The sequence below is a fragment of the Amblyraja radiata genome, chromosome 43, assembly GCF_010909765.2.
Source record: "Amblyraja radiata isolate CabotCenter1 chromosome 43, sAmbRad1.1.pri, whole genome shotgun sequence".
NCBI lineage: Eukaryota > Metazoa > Chordata > Chondrichthyes > Rajiformes > Rajidae > Amblyraja > Amblyraja radiata.
In genome coordinates, this window is record NC_045998.1 from 7,126,014 (window position 1) to 7,144,720 (window position 18,707).

Consider the following 18,707-nt stretch of genomic DNA (forward strand, 5'->3'; position numbering starts at 1 on the left):
CACAAAAGTGGGTGAATTTAAACATCTTTTTGGACTTCGGAGGAGGCACAGCGGAACCTTTAACATCTTGGAGTATCGCTGCGACGCTGCAGAGATTTATTTAAAAAGTTTCTGCTTGTTTTGGGACTGCGAGCAGTCTTATCAACTAACTGCCGAGCTCCCACAACTGTGGCTGGCAACCTGCCATGAAACTAGCGCACCAAAAGAGGGGAGAAAATCTTTCTGGACCTTGACACCTGCATCCAGAACAGCCCCCCCCCTTACTGCCTCGCCGGTGCTGACTGGGCCGGTCTGGCTTTCGTGTGGTGTGGGAGGAATTCCAAACCTGCACCGTCTCGACATCTTCTGTGGCAAAAATCCAAGATGGCAGCACACGTCTCCTCCTGTCTCTAACTGTGTCTGTTTGTTTTACAAATATGATTTCAGGGAATGTTCAACCTAACCCAGGCCCAGGCTCTGCTGAGTCTGCTGTTAATTTTAACACCCCTGCTGAATTTGAATCTGACTGTGACTCTATTTATATGTTCTCTGTTGTTTTTTTAAATTATTGTCTGTAACTGTGTAACTGTGCTGCTGCCTGTCTTGGCCAGGACTCTCTTGTAAAAGAGATTTTTAATCTCAATGAGACTTATCCTGGTTAAATAAAGGTTAAATAAAAAAATAAAAAAAATAAAATGCTTGTAGGAGGTGGGGCAGGTTGACATAGCAATTAATAAAGCAAATAGAATGCTGGACGTATTAACAGAGATATTAATATAAAAATTAACAAATTATGTCTTATATAATATATTACATTGTTGGGATCATAGGAATAGAATTGTATATGGTTAAAGTCATCATACATTGGGAAGGAAATTAAGGCTTTAATGTGTGCTCCTCATGGCACGTTTTTGTTCCCTTCGATATGGAAGCTGCACATGTGCAACAGTCTAGATGTTCAGCTGAATTTGTATGAGATCACAGAGAAGCAGAAATAAATTATGTGACAACCTTTGTCCTTCCACGACAAACCCCTCGTAAAAAAATGCTCTTGATGTCATTAAGTGAGAAAGTAACGAGAAGATTTACGAGGATGTTGCCAGGACTCGACTATCTGAGCTATACGGAGAGATCGGGCAGGCTAAATAATATTTTCACTGCACGATAGAATATAATAATTTTTTTCTCGCCTTTCGTTTTTAGTGGGGAACCTGAAGAAAGACAGGTTGGGCCGCCTGCGTTGGCGATTCGAGCAATTTATAGCAGAACAGCATGCTACGCTTGTAGGTGTGGACACCATGACGGAAGTCAATTCCCAAGATGGCACAAAAAAAGACTCATGACCTACTGTAAGTTATTGGGGCAAATCCTCCAAAATTATGGAAGAACTCGGATAAGGACATGGACATTTTTAAAAACAGATTTGCTGACTGCAACGGAAAAAAACCCCAATCCACAAAGAAAGAACCAGTTTCGAACCTGTCTGTGGGCCTGGGCATTACACCACTGAGCAGATGGTGTGAGCAGGAAAGGCTGAGACGGAGATAACGAAGATTATCTTGGAAACACAAAGGAAGGAACCGAGCCTCAGCAGATGGTGGTAAACAGGCCAGCAGCAAGCACAATCACCATCGTGGATGACCCATCCATCGGGACAATGGGAGCCCATCTAGGCGATGGGATAATGATCAGGCTGAGGGATCATGACATCAGAAAACCCCTTATTATTGGAAGCCTATTATTCATGCCAGATCGAAACTGATCGAAGACCCTTTTGTCCAGAGGACCACCTGGGGGGTTTCAAGGGAGAAACTCAGGTATAAAAAGCAGGTCAAGCCAGAACTCGCTCTCTTTCTGCTCTGCTGGACGGCTCGTGACCCTGCATCAATCTAGCTGCAAGTACCCCAGTGACCTGGTGAAGTTCCCGAAATAGGATAGAGGTTGAGAGAAGAAGTAAAATTGTGTAAAGTAAGTTTTACTACGTGCCCAATAGTTTTCCTTCCATAGTCTTAGTTTAAAGCATAAGTTTAGCCACGTATTATGTAGTGTTGGTGAGATTTCTCATTGTTTAATAAAGCCTGTAAATTTTACACTTCCTTTGAGTCCATCTTGGTTTCTGTTTTCTCTCATCAGCACACTCTGGTCAAGTCAACCTTTTATCATATCCCACCATAATTCCGAGGTCTAGAACCCAGGGGAATCCCTTTTGTTGTATTCCCTCTCTTGGGAACCGCTCGAGTGGAGTGGTGGCCGTTTGACCCTCGGACAAGGGGGAGAATAACTCGGGCAGTTGGGCCCGAAGAGGAGTAAAGGGAAACAAAACCCCTACGGAATGGCGACCATGGCAGGACCTCGGTGGTTTGGGATATGTGACTTGCCAGAGGGGGTGAGAGAACGTAACAAGATGGAGGAGAGAATCTCCTCGTATCTGTTTAAAAAGATCAATCTCACCAAACAATGGGTGATAGCACTTTTGAGAGCACAGCCCGCAGCAGCTGCAGCTCAATGGACGGAAAGCAAAGCTTATAATAAAGGGCAGGACAAGGCAGTTTGGCTAGCGTGCCCATCACAGCAGGTAGCCAAAATGGAGAGACAGGTAGATAGTCTGGAAGAGCAACTGAGAGAAGCTAGGGCCAGCGCTGAGGAAAGCGCTAGAGAAGGGGAAGGGCTATATGAGGAACTCAGTGGAGCCAGGCGGTGTATCTTGCAGGCTAGGGAGTCCCACAGAAATGCCCAGGAATTACTCCAATGCCAGGTGGTAGAGGCAAAGGAGAGGGAACGGAACGCCCAGGGACTCCTGGCTCAGAGTACACAGAGGTACAGGGAGCTGGAGGGAAAGTTCCAAGATATCCAAGCAGCATACAGGGTGGCCCGTAGCGAGCTAGTGGATTGTGATCACGGTCCTTGCCAGGCAAGTATAGCGCAGCTGGAGGAGACTCTATCCAAGACTAGGGGACGGGTTCACCTGGTAGGACCAGGGGGGTCCCCTGGGGGCAGAGGGCTTCCCTCAGCAGATGATTCCCCAGGGGCAAAGGGGAATAGACCACCTCCTAAGGCGCCGGGAATAGGTCAGGGTCGGCAGGTGGGGTTCGGGTTGTCCGGGGAGGGACAGGCCCAAGGAGGGGCGGGAGAGCACCCTCAGTTAGTGGCGTCTGCGCCATGTGTAGCACACCACGAGGTGGTGGGGTTACTGATCATGGTGGGAGAGCCGGGGGTAAAGGGGCAACAGCCCCAGGTAGGGCAGATGTGCCCGGTACGGCAAAGGAAATATGGTACCCGGTAGGGCAGGCAGATAGGGGACCCATAGAGAGTGATATCACCATTCCCCATGGGGCACACGTGCTCAGGGGGATAATAGCTCACGTTCCCACGTTAACCAGGGCGGGAGACCCGTCATTGCATTTTATGGAGGTGCAGCAGGCAGCCGACATAAACAATTGTGATGAGGTAGAACGGGTAAAGCTACTACTGATGACCCTGGATTCATACCTATGCAAGGCAGTGACCTCCAGGGAAGGGGGAAGACCTGAAACATGGGTAGTGGCACAGCGGTTCTGGAGGCCATGGGGTTGAATCAGGGTAGTCCTTTCGCCAGGGTGGGGGAGACGAAGCAGCAGGTAGCTGAGTCCCCGGACATGTTCGCAGACAGACTGTGGGCAGTGTATGAGGGAGCGTGTGGGATGCCTTTAGATAGGCAGAATTTAGATGAGAGAACAGCCCATTGGCTGAAGACTCTGGTGGCGAATTGCCTCCCTGCGAGTTAGGGCAAAGGCCGAGCACTTGTTCGACCCAGCGGACCCAACGAGGAGGAGGTGATCAGGAAGCTCACCCTTGGGTATCACATTGGGGAGAGAAGTGAGGAGAAGCCCTCTAAGGGCAAGATGCACAATATAGCACCGGCACCCCCCAAAAGGAGGGAGTGGAAACAGGAAGGCAGCCGGACCTCTTCCGAGATGTGGCCGGTGTGCTACGGGTGTGGGAAGCAAGAGGGAGTGCAGAAACCCAAGTAGAGCAGTGGGGGATAGGACCCCGGTAACAGCGACCCAGCCCCGGAGGAGGGAGCAGCAGTGCTGGTAACAATAACTGTAAGAGATCTATTGACCTATTTGCAGTCAAAGGCAGGAGGGTCCGGACAGGTAGCCATGGCTACAGGCCAGGGCGCGCCCGTATCCGCACCCTCGGCACCTTTATGACTGCCAGCGAAACAGCCCACATTCCTATGCCCGTTAGAGTATGGCCCATGTGGGAGACCCTGGGTCAAGATGGAGGTCCAGGATGTGGTCGGGAGTTACCTGCTGGACACAGGTGCTTCCAGTAGCATTGTCCACATGGACAATCCCCGTACATCCCCTCTATCTAGTGGGGCGCCCTATAGGCCACGGGGCGAGGGAAATCAGAGGGCGGATCGCTTGGCCAGAGAAGGAGCCAGGAGTGGGAAAGCATGTGACCCCTACGAGGAAGGACAGGTAGCTGCAGCCAGGGAGCAGCCTCGAGAAAAGGAGGGTGCGGGAGTGGTTTTGCCCCAGACCTGACCACGGTCCAGGCACAAGACCCCATTTTAAAGGCTGCCTCGGCAGCCATTTGCAGGCAGGAGAAGATAGAGGGACCGTATGGGGGTAAAGACATGTCAGTAAAGGAAGGCATGTTATTCAAGGGAGATAAATGGGTAGAGGCCTTCCCTTGCAGAGCAGCCACCGCTATGGGTACAGCAAAAATCCTGGTTAAGGAGGTGTTCACCAGGTGGGGACTCCCACAGTTCGTGGAGTCAGATCAGGGGAGCCATTTCACGGGACAGGTCATGCAGTCCACCCTTAGAATACTGGGCATCAAGGCCAAGTGGCATGTGACCTTCCACCCCCAGTCCTCAGGTCCGGTAGAGCGGTTGAACCGGACGATAAAGGAAAGGATAAGGAAGGAAACAGGGGAGGTTTTACCCCTGGTCCTTATGGGGATTCGGGCCAGCCAGTCCAGGAGTACGGGGTACTCTCCCCATGAGCTTATGACGGAGCGGGTCATGAGAACGCCCATGCACGTTATTGTCCCAGCCCTAACAGAGGGACAGCTCAGGGAAGTGAACAGGGACATGTTCGCCAAGAGGCTATTTGAACAACTTAGGCAGGTTCACTGGAAGGCAGCCAGAAACATGGGGGCCCAGCACCAAAGAAACAAGCTACTGCTGGAGCCTCGCAGGCATTGCGAGTGGGCAGTGGGAGACCAGGTAATGGTCAGGAGATATGCTAGGATAAGGGTGTTTGAACCCTTGTATGCTGGCCCATAAAACATAGTGGACAAGGCCAGTCCCATCGTGTATGTCATTCAGCTTCCCCGTAGAGTCATAATGGTTCCACATCAACCAGTGTAAATTGTTCGACCCCACAAGGGCAGGGAAAAGTAAGAAAGGGGTCAGGAACATGTCAGGGAACAGGATCAAGAACAGACCCGGGTTGATGTGGAAACCGTAGGGGAGCCAGGCGAGCCCACATGTAGTCAGCCTGAAGTAGCCGGCTGTGTCCCAGGGCGAGGACTGGAAGCAGCGGGGAAGGATGCTGACTCCAGCCCTCCGCAGGCAGGTACCATAGACTGCTTAAGAGAGGCAGAACTAGCAGAAGCAGAGGAGATGGAGGTATCACCTCTGGTGTGGGAACCCCCGGTCAGACGTAGGAGTAACAGGGTCACTAAACCCCCAGTAAGGTGGTCCCCATCCCTGATTAAACCTAGGGCTAGGGCCGGCCACAGGAGGGCCGGGCAGGAGAGTGGCCGAAACAGGGCACTACGGAGTGCGGCTGGAGGGAGCCCAGTCTCTGCAGGGAACGTAGGGGTATCTCGAAACCCCATAGTGCAAAGGGAGGTGAGGGGCAGTCAGGCCCCTCGACAGGAGGAGTTCTGGCCTGCACGGGTGGGCCCACCAGAGGGGTGGCCCCAGCGTGAAGGGGACCTGTTATGAGTTAGCTACCCGGAGACGGGTGGCGTTGTATATAGCATTGGTTTGTGTGTGGTTTGTGTAGTTAGCGTTTGGTAATTAGATATAGGGTTTTGTATAGATACAGGGTAGTACAGGGACGGACAGTATGGGAACGTCGGCTGCATCGAAGGGATGTGCTGTGGAAAAGTAGGCCACAACAGACAAAGACAAAACCCCAACTGTCATTATTAGGACGGTAGCCGCTTCCGTCAGCCGGATGGCCACTCTCGCATGGGTGTGATGGAGTGCAGGGAGGCGGATAGCTTTGTGGAGGCAAGGAGGTGTTCTGCTTTGTTTTTCCAGATGGGTAGCCCCGCCGTATGGATGATGGCAATGATGTGCCTCCAGATTGCGTGGCGCGTCGCGGGGACACAGAGGAGTCCATCGTATTTGACTGAAGTGCGGTTACCCGCATGGTGCCCCCACGAGACGGAATTATATCAGGCCCTGTTAAAAGACATGTTCCAGAAATTCCACAACCTGGATTTCAGGGACATAGACATAGAAGAGATATACCACAGGGGAGGGGATTTCACTATGGGGTCCGGTAGCCAAAGACGAGGGGTGGTTAATGACGGGTTCACAGCATTTAACACGGGGACGTCCATTATTAATAGCATGGACAACATAGAACTGGTCCTGCAGATCAATCAGTTGAAGGACCAGTTACGAAAGATTCTGGGGGAGGTGGTAGGATCAGGGCTGCACGAAGAGGTGGCAATGACTCTACATCTAAAAGAAATCATAGCACAATTGGAGACACATGCAAAAACGATAAATGCTTTGATTAATGCGGACCAGAATGCGTCCGATCAGGCTGCACAGAATGAGGTGTGTGGGCTGTATGGTGCGTGGTTGTTGGGGAGGTGAGGAGCAACCTGGAAGACATGAGACAAGGTCGGGTCCCCTCCTGGATAAGCAACCAGCACCTAGCAGCGCTACACCCTTATAACAGCACTTTGAGTCCTTGTCAGCTTCGTGTGGCCTCCGAGGCCAACCCAGTACCGGTGGATTGCGGAAAGACCAATCACACCATAATGGGAGTGGTCGTAAGAATCCCGGTGATGGGAACCTCGGCACGACCAGCTCCTCTGTACCGAGTGGAGAACGTGGGAGTTGTTCGTGGGGGGGTGCATCTCCGCTACGGGAAGGTCCCGCCCTATGTCATAGTGAGGGAGCAAGCTGTGACAGGCATTGACCTTTTGGGTTGTCGGAGCCGGGGAGCACAGGTAATCCTGTGTCCCCAACACATGGGCGCCGAGGCTAGGCCTCAGTGTGGGTTCAGGACTGTTGGGGCACAGCCTATAAACTGTACCATGGAGGGGATGGCGGCAGACCATGTCCCTCCACAGGTGGCGTATATAGGCAGTGGGACGTACTGTGTCACCACAAGTGCCCAGCGGTATCAGCACGGATCACAGCTGTGGTGCCCGATACCGCACAGCAGCTTCTGTTTTAAACCCAGGGCAGAAGTCCATGTGGCACAGCAGCGAATATTACCCATCCTTCTTCGGTTCACCTCTCGGCACGAGAAAATGTAACTGACTTATTTAACTATGTGGCCCATTTCGGGTATGATATTCCCCCAGTGAAGGAAAAATTAAAAGAGTTGCTGGTGGCGGTCGAGTTGTCGCACACACACTTCTTCTCCCTGGAACAAAAGACACTAGATATCGCCAGGGAGATCGAAGAGATCAAGTCTCCAAGTTGGTGGGACCAGGAGTCCTGGATCATAGTTCCAGCATGGGTCCGCATCGTGTCCCATGTTCTGATCATCTGCCAGATGATAATTGTGGTGTATTTGCTATGCATTCATTGCAAATTTAAAAGGTGGAGGAGGTTGGCCAAATTACAACAGCTGGTAAATCGAGCCGCCCGACGTCGCTGTAACGACACCTCGTCACTGTAAAATGTCTGTACTCCATTGCAATAGTTTTCGTACATATGTTGTGATCCCTGCATTTTCAGGGAATGGTCGTGATGGTGCTGTATGGTTTGTGGGATTGATTTAAAGCAAAAGGTGTATAGTGTAAGTGAATGTGCTTCGAGGGCCTAGTTTAGCAATTAAGGGGTCTTTCGGGGTACATAATTTCACCATCTCGCCAGGAGTGTTTACAGCTCTTGAGGCTGGAGGAGTTGCCCACTAACTTTGTCAATCGATACGGTCTGTGCAAGCCTGGATGTATCGTAGGGGCATGTAAGTTATTGGGGCAAATCCTCCAAAATAATGGAAGAACTCGGATAAGGACATGGACATTTTTAAAAACAGATTTGCTGGCTGGCTGCAACGGAAAAAAACCCCAATCCACAAAGAAAGAACCAGTTTCGAACCTGTCTGTGGGCCTGGGCATTACACCACTATGCGAGTGGTGTGAGCAGGAAAGGCTGAGACGGAGATAACAAGATTATCTTGGAAACACAAAGGAAGGAACCGAGCCTCAGCAGACGGTGGTAAAAAGGCCAGCAGCAAGCACAATCACCATCGTGGATGACCCATCCATCGGGACAATGGGAGCCCATCTAGGCGATGGGATAACGATCAGGCTGAGGGATCATGACATCCGCAAACCCCTTATCATTGGAAGCCTATTGTTCATGCCAGATCGAAACTGGGAATCATCAAAAGACCCTTTTGTCCAGAGGACCACCTGGGGGGTTTCAAGGGAGAAACGCGGGTATAAAAAGCAGGAGTCAAGCCAGAACTCGCTCTCTTTCTGCTCTGCTGGACGGCTCGTGACCCTGCATCAATCTAGCTGTAAGTACCCCAGTGACCTGGTGAAGTTCCCGAAATAGGATAGAGGTCGAGAGAAGATGGGGAAAGGGGGGGTGTACTTGCAAGTAAAATTGATTAAAGTAAGTTTTACGACGTGCCCGATAGTTTTCCTTCCATAGTCTTAGTTTAAAGCATAAGTTTAGCCACGTATTATGTAGTGTTGGTGAGATTCGATTCCTCATTGTTTAATAAAGCCTGTAAATTTTAGACTTGCTTTGAGTCCATCTTGGTTTCTGTTTTCTCTCATCAGCACACTTTGGTCAAGTCAACCTTTTATCATATCCCACCATAATTCCGAGTTCTAGAACCCAGGGGAATCCCTTTTGTTGTATTCTCTCTCTTGGGAACCGCTCGAGTGGAGTGGTGGCCGTTTGACCCTCCGACAAGGGAGAGAATAACTCGGGCAGTTGGGCCCGAAGCGGAGTAAAAGGAAACAAAACCCCTACACTACTACCGCCTTTTCGCCGAGTGGACCATCTTGCTCTTGCTCCAGTATCTTTGTTTTAACCAGGTTACCCCGACCATACAGTAGTCCTCATGGCCTTCTCCTCTCTGTGCATCCACCATCCCTCCCACCAGATCTCGCCTTGGCCTTTGTCTACTGCCCGGCCCTCCTCTGAACACAACCCACTATTGTCATGTCTTCACCACCCTCCCTGACTTTCCCCTTTCTGATATGGAACTAAAATATTTCAAATGTCATTAGAAACGGGTATGGTGCCTGAGGATTGGCGTAATGCGCATGTTGTTCCATTGTTTAAAAAGGGTTCTAATAGTAAACATAGCAATTATATACCTCTTAGTTTGACGTCAGTGGTGGGCAAATTAATGGAAAAGGATACTTAGAGATAATATATATAAGCATCTGGATAAGCAGGGTCTGATTAAGAACAGTCAACATGGATTTGTGCCTGGAAGGTCATGTTTGACTAATCTTCTTGAATGTTTTGAAGAGGTTACTAGGGAAATTATTGAGGGTGAAGCGGTGGATGTTGTCTATATGGACTTCAGTAAGGCCTTTGACAAGGTTCCACATGGAAGGTTGGTAAAGAAGGTTCAATTGTTGGGTATTAATGGTGGAGTAGCAAGATGGATTCAACAGTGGCTGAATGGGAGATGCCTGAGAGTAATGGTGGATGGCTGTTTGTCAGATTGAAGGCTGGTGACTAGTGGGGTGCTTCAGGGATCTGTGTTGGGTCCACTGTTATTTGTCATAAACATCAATGATCTGGATGATGGTGTGGTAAATTGGATTAGTAAGTATGCAGATGATACTAAGATAGGTGGTGTTGTGGATAATGAAATAGATTTTCAAAGTCTACAGAGAGATTTAGGCCATTTTGAAGAGTGGGCTGAAAGATGGCTGTTGGAGTTTAGTGCTGATAAGTGTGAGGTGCTACATCTTGGCAGGACAAATCAAAATAGGACATACATGGTAAATGGTAGCGAATTGAGGAATGCAGTTGAACAGAGGGATCTAGGAATAATGTTAACGAAAGAACTGCAGATGCTGGAAAATCGAAGGTACACAAAAATGCTGGAGAAACTCAGCGGGTGCAGCAGCATCTATGGAGCGAAGGAGATAGGCTACGTTTCGGGCCAAAACCCTTCTTCATACTAGGAATAGGAATAGGGGATCTAGGAATAACTGTGCATAGTTCCCTGAAGGTGGAATCTCATGTAGATAGGGTGGTAAAGAAAGCTTTTGGTGTGCTGGCCTTTATAAATCAGAGCATTGAGTATAGAAGTTGGGATGTAATGTTACACAGAGAATGGTGAATCTCTGGAATTCTCTGCCACAGAAGGTAGTTGAAGCCAGTTCATTGGCTATATTTAAGGGAGTTAGATGGGGCCCTTGTGGCTAAAGGGATCAGGGGGTATGGAGAGAAGCAGGTACAGGATACTGAGTTGGATGATCAGCCATGATCATATTGAATGGCGGTGCAGGCTCGAAGATCCGAATGGCCTACTCCTGCACCTATTTTCTATGTTTCTATTAAAGGAATGGAGGGTTATGGTATGAGTGCAGTTAGATGGGACTAGGTGAGAATAAGTGTTTGGTACGGATTAGAAGGGCCGAGATGGCCTGTTTCTGTGCTGTAATAGCCTATTGAAGTGTAAGTAAGTTATTTTATATTTTTTATCAAGTAGGGGTTTATCTGGCGATCCTTCAAGTTATTCTTGCAATCAACAATATTCATAATATGTGGCATATATGCGGCATAATATTTGGCATATAAAACGTATCTACATTGGTAATCTTCGTAAAGTTGTTCGGTGTATGTTTTCCTGGATGAAAATCAAACATTGGAAATTGATGTGTTGGAAACAGCATTGCCAGTTAAGAGGCAGAGGAAGAAGAAAAGAATGGCAGATGAGCTTATTGGTGATGAAAGAAAATCCTCAGATACTCTCTGTCCTGTGTCTCCTCCATGGCCAGAGCGAGCAACACCGGAAATTGGAGGAACAGCACCTCATATTCCGCTTGGGGAGACTGCATCCTGCGGGCATGAACATTGAATTCTCCCAAATTTGTTAGCCCTTGCTGTCCTTCTTCAGCCCTCGGGCTCCTCCTCCTCCTTTTTCCTTTCTTCTCCCCGCCACCCCCCATCAGTCTGAAGAAGGGTTTTGGCCCGAAACGTTGCCTATTTCCTTCGCTCCCTAGATGCTGCAGCACCCGCTGAGTTTCCTCCAGCATTTTTGTGTACCTCAGATTCTCTACCTGATTTTCAAGTAAATGTGTTTGACCCAATAATGGATCGCATTGTCCAGTCACTAGAATCACGCTTTGTACAACACAAACAGTTGTATAAAGATTTGTCCTGCTTGGACCCAGTAAAGTTTAAAACTATTGCTGAGAAGGGCCTTGAAGATGATGCATTGGAAGGTATTATTAAGCTGTTTCCACAAATCAGCAAAGATCAAGTAATATTGGAATTGTTTTCATTTGCTTCAAACTTTGATGTATTAAAGCTATTGCTTAATGATGGTGAGAATATGGATTCCAGTTGCAACAATTGTAAAATTTGCAGCACTTGCCCATCGTGTGTACTAAACACTCCGGCATCCAACAAACTTCATGACAAGGCATATGATAACTTTTATGAACTTAATAAAGTCATCTGCACACTATCAGTTACTCAAGTCCAATGTGAGAGGACATATTCAAAGCTAAAGATCATAAAGACAAGGTTAAGAAATTCGCTGTCTGAGGAGAATGTTGAATCATACATGTTGCTATCCATTGAAAAGGAATTGTTAGATGAATTGGATGCAGAAGCAATTATTGGCAGATTCGCACAATCATCTAGCGAACACAAACGATTGCTCTTAATATAGTGGACTGCCTGCAATGCTCTATTGTGCTTTTGAACTATCTGTTAATGTGTAATTGTGCAGTAAACTATTTAAAAATATCAACCAATTACTTTAAAAAAATGTTTTAATCAAAAAAATCTATTATAACATTCTGTATTTACATTTGGTATCTACAGCCAATAATATGTACAGTACATGTACATTGTAATTACTGAGAAATACACATTTTTTCCACAAAAATGTTAATTGTACCTTTTTTCCATATGTATTTTCTGAAATTTTTATTTATTCGTTACGAAAATTAAATGATAGCATTGTAGTTGTGGGTGGGCCCCCTTTGTCTCCTGGCAACCAATAATTTTCGACTCAGTCCGCCACTGAGTGAGATCAATTGCAGACTGGGCGATCATTTTGTGGAACAGCATCGCTCAGCCCGCATGAACCGATTGCTGGACATTTTAATTCTCCTTCCCATTCCTACACAGACCTTTCTGTCCTCGATATCCTCCATTGTCAGAGTGAGGCTAAATGCAAATTGGACGAACAGCATTTCCTATTTTACATGGGCAGCTCACAGCCCAGTGGTATGAATATTGATTTATCTCACTTCAGGTCGCCTTGGCATTCCCTCTCAATCTATCCCTACCCCACACAAGTTGCACTAGATTCGCATTTACACCCTACAAACAGCTTACAATGGCCTGTTTCCTATATCATCGTAACTTTTTTCCATATATTTCATTCATTGTTCTTTATCTCTCCTCATCACCGTCTATATCTCTCACTTCCCATATCCCTAACCAGTCTGAAGAAGGGTCTCGACCCGAAACATAACCTATACTCTCTCTCCAGTGATGCCGATCATCCCGCTGAGTTACTCCAGCTTTTAGTGTCTATCTTTGGTTTTAACCAGTAGCTGCAGTTCCTTCTTACACGTTCATATAAGTCTCCTCTGCACATTTTCCAGCATAACAACATCCTTCAAATAAAAGGGCGACCAAAACTCAACACAATACTCCACGTTCGGCCTCATCAACGTCTTGTGCAACTGATATGTGAAAGTCTCTCTATCTCCCTCTCTCCCCCTCTCCCTCTCTCTCCCTCCCTCCCTCCCTCCCTCTCTCTCCCTCTCTCTCTTTTTTCCCAACTGTTCACAGCTGGTGCAAAACATGTTCCAACTTCCACCATCACACACACTTGCTCAGATTAATCTCCATTTCTATGCCCAAGTCTCCATACAATCAATATCCCAAATCTGAGGCATTTGTAACCCTCAACTTATTACTAGTCTGCATTCATTATTTTCACATGTACCGAGGAACAGTGAAAAACTTTTTTTAGCTCACTATCCATTCAGCGGAAAGACGATACGTGATTACATTGAGCTGTCCGCAGTGTACAGATACAGGATAAAGAGAATAACATTTAGTGGAAGATAAAGTCCAGTGATTTCCGATTAAAGATAATCCTCGGGTCTCCAAAGAGGTAGCTGGGAAGGCAGGACCTCTCTCTTGTTAGTGAGTGGATGGTTCAGTTGGCTGATAACAGCCGGGAAGAAACTGTCCCTAAAACTGGAGGTACCCCTGTTTCTGGACTCCCCCAACATCGGGAACTTGCTTCCTGCGTCTAGCGTGTCCAAACCCTTAATAATCTTATATGTTTCAATAAGATACCCTCTCATCCTTCTAAATTTCACAATATACAAACCTAGCCACTCCATTCTTTCAACATATGACAGCCCCGCCATCTCGGGAATTAACCTTGTGAACCTACATTGCACTCCCTCAATACCAAGAATGTCCTTCCTCAAATTTGGAGGACAAAACTGCACACAACACTCTAGGTGTGGTCTCACTAGCACCCTGTACAACTGCAAAACTTCAGAAGGACCTCTTTGCTCCTTTACTCAACCACTCATGTGAGCTTGAAAAGACTAGGCTTGTATTCACTGGAGTTTAGAAGGATGAGGTGGGATCTTATAGAAACATATAAAATTGTAAAAGGACTAGACAAGCTAGATGCAGGAAAAATGTTCCTAATGTTGGGCAAATCAAGAACCAGGGGTCACAAGTCTTAGAATAAAGGGGAGGTCATTTAAGACTGAGGTGAGAAAAAATGTTTTCACCCAGAGAGTTGTGAATTCATGGAATTTCCTGCCACAGAGGGCAGTGGAGGCCAAGTCACTGGATGGATTTAAGAGAGAGTTAGATAGAGCTCTAGGGGCTAGTGGAGTCAAGGGATATGGGGAGAAGGCATGCATGGGTTATTGATAGGGGACGATCAGCCATGATCACAATGAATGGCGGTACTGGCTCGAAGGGCCGAATGGCCTCCTCCTGCACCTATTTTCTATGTTTGTATATTTCTATCTGTCCATTCACCCAACCTGTCCAAGTCACCCTACATCCTCTTAGCAACCCCCTCACAGTTCACACTGCCACCCAGCTTTGTGTCGTCTGCAAATTGGCATCCACGATTTCTAGGGCCACATCCTTGAATGTACAAATTCCGTGCAGACACCTATCATAGTTATGATCGAACCTGGGTCTCTGGCGCTTGAAGGCAGCAACTCTACCACTGTGCCACCGTGCCATGATACATTGGCCTTCATCAGTCAGGGTACTGGGTATAGAAGTTGGGATTTCATGTTACAGTTGTACAATATGTTGCCAATCTTGCAATGGAGTATTGCGTTCAATTTTAACAACCTGTTATAGGATGGATGTCTTTAAGCTGGAAGTGCAGAGAAGATTCACAAGTGTGTTGCCATAACTTGAGGGGCTGAGCTACAGTGAGATCCAGGTTAGGATTTTGTTCCTAGGTGTGCAGGAAGCTGAAGGGTGATCTTATAGAGGTGTATAAAATGATGAGAGGAACAGATAAAATGTACAATACATTTACATCAAGATGAATGCAAAATACCTTAACATCAACAATCAAAGAATGGGACTAGTGTATGAGGGTCATATTGGTCGGCAGGAGCAAGTTGGGCCAAAGGGCCTTGATCGTGCTATATGTCTCCATGTGAACATTGCGACAGAGGGAGCATATTAAAGGCACGAAAGTCTGAAGTGTATCTTGAACCGAAACATCACTTATCCATTTTCTCCATGCAGACCAATTGAATAACTACTTTGGTTCTGTCTTCACTAAGGAAGACATAAATAATCTTCCGGAAATAGCAGGGGACCGGGGGTCAAATGAGATGGAGGAACTGAGTGAAATCCAGGTTAGCCGGGAAGTGGTGTTAAGTAAATTGAATGGATTAAAGGCCGATAAATCCCCAGGGCCAGATAAGTTGCATCCCAGAGTACTTAAGGAAGTAGCCCCAGAAATAGTGGATGCCTTAGTGATAATGTTTCAAAACTCTTTAGATTCTGGAGTAGTTCCTGAGGATTGGAGGGTAGCTAATGTAACCCCACTTTTTAAAAAGGAAGGGAGAGAGAAAACGGGGAATTACAGACCAGTTAGTCTAACATCGGTAGTGGGGAAAATGCTAGAGTCAGTTATTAAAGATAGGATAGCAGCATATTTGGAAAGTGGTGTATTCATTGGACAAAGTCAGCATGGATTCATGAAAGTAAATCACGTCTGACGAATTTTATATAGTTTTTCGAGGAAGTAACTAGTAGAGTGGATAAGGGAGAACCAGTGGATGTGTAATATCTGGACTTTCAGAAGGCTCAAGATCCCACATAAGAGATTAGTATGCAAACTTAAAGCACACGGCATTGGGGGTTCAGTATTGATGTGGATAGAGAACTGGCTGGCAGACAGGAAGCAAAGAGTAGGAGTAAATGGGTCCTTTTCAGAATGGCAGACAGTGACTAGTGGGACACCGCAAGGCTCACTGCTGGAACCCCAGCTATTTACAATATATTATAATGATCAGGATGAGAGAATTGAATGCAACATCTCCAAGTTTGCGGATGACAGGAAGCTGGGGGGCAGTGTTAGCTGTGAGGAGATTGCTAGGAGGCTGCAGGGCAGATGCAGTATAATGTGGATAAATGTGAGGTTATCCACTTTGCTGGCAAAATCAGGAAAGTATCTAATTATCTGAATGGTAGCCGATTAGGATAAAGGGAGATGCAACGAGACCTGGGTGTCATGGTACACCGGTCATTGAAAGTAGGCATGCAGGTGCAGAAGGCAATGAAGAGAGCGAATGGTATGTTAGCATTCATCGCAAGAGGATTTGAGTATAAGAGCAGGGAGGTTCCACTGCAGTTGTACAGGGTCTTGGTGAGCCACACCTGGAGTATTGCATACAGTTTTGGTCTCCTAATCTAAGGAAAGACATTCTTGCCATAGAGGGGGTAGAGAGAAGGTTCTCCAGACTGATTCCTGGGATGGCAGGACTTTCATATGAAGAAAGACTGGATAGACTCGGCTTATACTCGCTAGAATTTAGAGGATTGAGGGGGGGATCTTATAAAAACATACAAAATTCTTAAGGTTGGACAGGCTAGATGCAGGAAGATTATTCCCGATATTGGGGAAGTCCAGAACAAGGGGTCACAGTTTGAGGTTAAGGGGAAAGTCTTTAAAGACCGAGATGAGAAAAACATTTTTCACACAGTGAGTGGTGAATCTGTGGAATTCTCTGCCACAGAAGGTAGTTGAGGCCAGTTCATTGGGTATATTGGACATCTGGTGGCGCTGTTGCTAGCTGCCTCCGCTTTCAGTCCGGTATCTTTTTTTTTTTTGTTATGTTTGAAGTGCGTATTTTGTGGGTTTTTTAATGTCTTAATGTGGGGGAAGAGGCTACGGTAAGGGAGATACCGTCCTTCAGTCGCTTCCTGGAGAGGATGCGACTACTATTCGAGTCGCGTCCTCGCCCCCCCCTCCCCCCGCGGCCTACCTACTGGATTGACGCGGCCTTTCCTGCCGGGATCGACCAGAGCTCCAGCAGTGGCGGCGCAGCGTTTGATACATCGCGGGGCGGGCGATGCCTTACAGGGGATCGCCGTTTGGAGCCCAGGTGTGCTGGGCCTGCTGCACCAACATCGCGGAGCTGTGGTTCACGGAGCACCCAACGCGGGCGGCGCTGCCCAACATCGCGGAGTCCTGCGACTCCGCCCGGCTCGGCCTGTTGACTTCGGGAGCCGCGGACTCCGGTTGGAGGTGACTGATCTGGAGGTCTGGACCGCTGAGGATGTTCTCCGTCGAGGTTCCATCGTTCCCGGCGAGAGGGCCTGAGCATTGGGCCGCCCGTGACGGTGACTGCGGGTGTTCGGGAGGTCCCGACCACGGGTGAACATCTGGGAAGATCGGCGGGGAGGCTGGCTGGACTATGGTTCCTTCCTCCACTTTGGTGCCGCTGTGGGGTTATGTTGTGTCATGGACTTCTGTGTTTGTGCTTTAAAAAAAATGTTTTATTTATTTATTATTTATTTTTATGTTACTTGACTGTAAGAAAAATACATTTCGTTGTCTCTTATGAGATAATGACAATAAATTGAATACAATACAAAACAATATTTAAGAGGGAGTTAGATGTGGCCCTTGTGGCTAAAGGGATCAGGGGGTATGGAGAGAAGGTATGTACAGGATACCGAGTTGGATGATCAGCCATGATCATATTGAATGGCTCGAAGGGCCAAAATGCCTACTGCTCCACCTATTTTCTATGTTGCTATTTGTAAATACACTCTTCTCCAACTTACCCCCACTAGTCTTGTTCAGTAAAAAACATTGACTCAGGCACTGGACCAACTGAACTTTATTTTTAGAATGAACAGCAAATTCCCCTATACGATACATAAATCACCGCAGGTTCGATCCTTGTCTCTACCTGGCCAAGCCCTTCAGCCTCATGCAAGCAGACACACACCAAAAGGTCACGCAGTCCAAAGTGCCCCTCCAGAAGATCGACACCGATCTAAAATGAGGTTACCTTTTATAGGTCCATGAACCTTAAGAGGCCGAACTACATAGCGTTGGTCTCTTTACAGTCCAATCAATCATATTAATTACATCAATACATTTTTGACAGTTCTGCCAAACAATTACAGTATATCTAAAACAATGTTTCTTGCAGAAATGTTTTATCATTTGGTGTTTTATTACTATTAATGTTTAGTGTTTTCTGAGTCATTCGTAACTGTCACTGTATGTCATGTTGTTACTTGTGGGCGGAGCATCAAGGCAACTTCCTTGTATGTGAATACCTGGCCAATAAACTTACTTAGTCCACTGAATAATACATCATTTCCCCTGGAACTCAAAACAATTCTGCTCGGGCTTAACACTTTGGCCAATCAACAAACAGCAGGGTAACTGTCTTGCAACATTATTTACATATCTTTTGCAGCAATCCAATCAAACTCATGCATTTACAACATGGTGGAAGTCCTCTGCAAGAATCTCATACATATTGACAATTGAAGAGATACTTATACATGTCTTATCTGAAACACTGATCTGGGACCTAAACTTCCTGACACCAGCCAACAGCTTGTGGGTTCTTATACTGAAATACAGACTTGGCCAAAAAGGCCTTTGCAATGCATGAATCCTCTGCTAAATGTTGGTTCTATTCTTCCTCTATTTTGGCTTGGATTTATACATGGATGCTGTCGGAGTCGTTGAGTTATTCCAGTACATGGTGTTTATTTTTGTAAACCAGCAGCTGCAGTTCCTCGTTTCTACATGTTAAAGGGGCCCGCGATT

The 18,707-nt window shown here is 47.0% G+C and overlaps 1 protein-coding gene across 1 annotated transcript in view; it reads left to right on the forward strand.

Annotated features, from left to right (window-relative positions):
- Positions 1–18,707, forward strand: part of LOC116968015 (histone H3.v1-like) — a 38,780-nt gene that overhangs the window by 16,626 nt on the left and 3,447 nt on the right. The window lies entirely within an intron of this gene.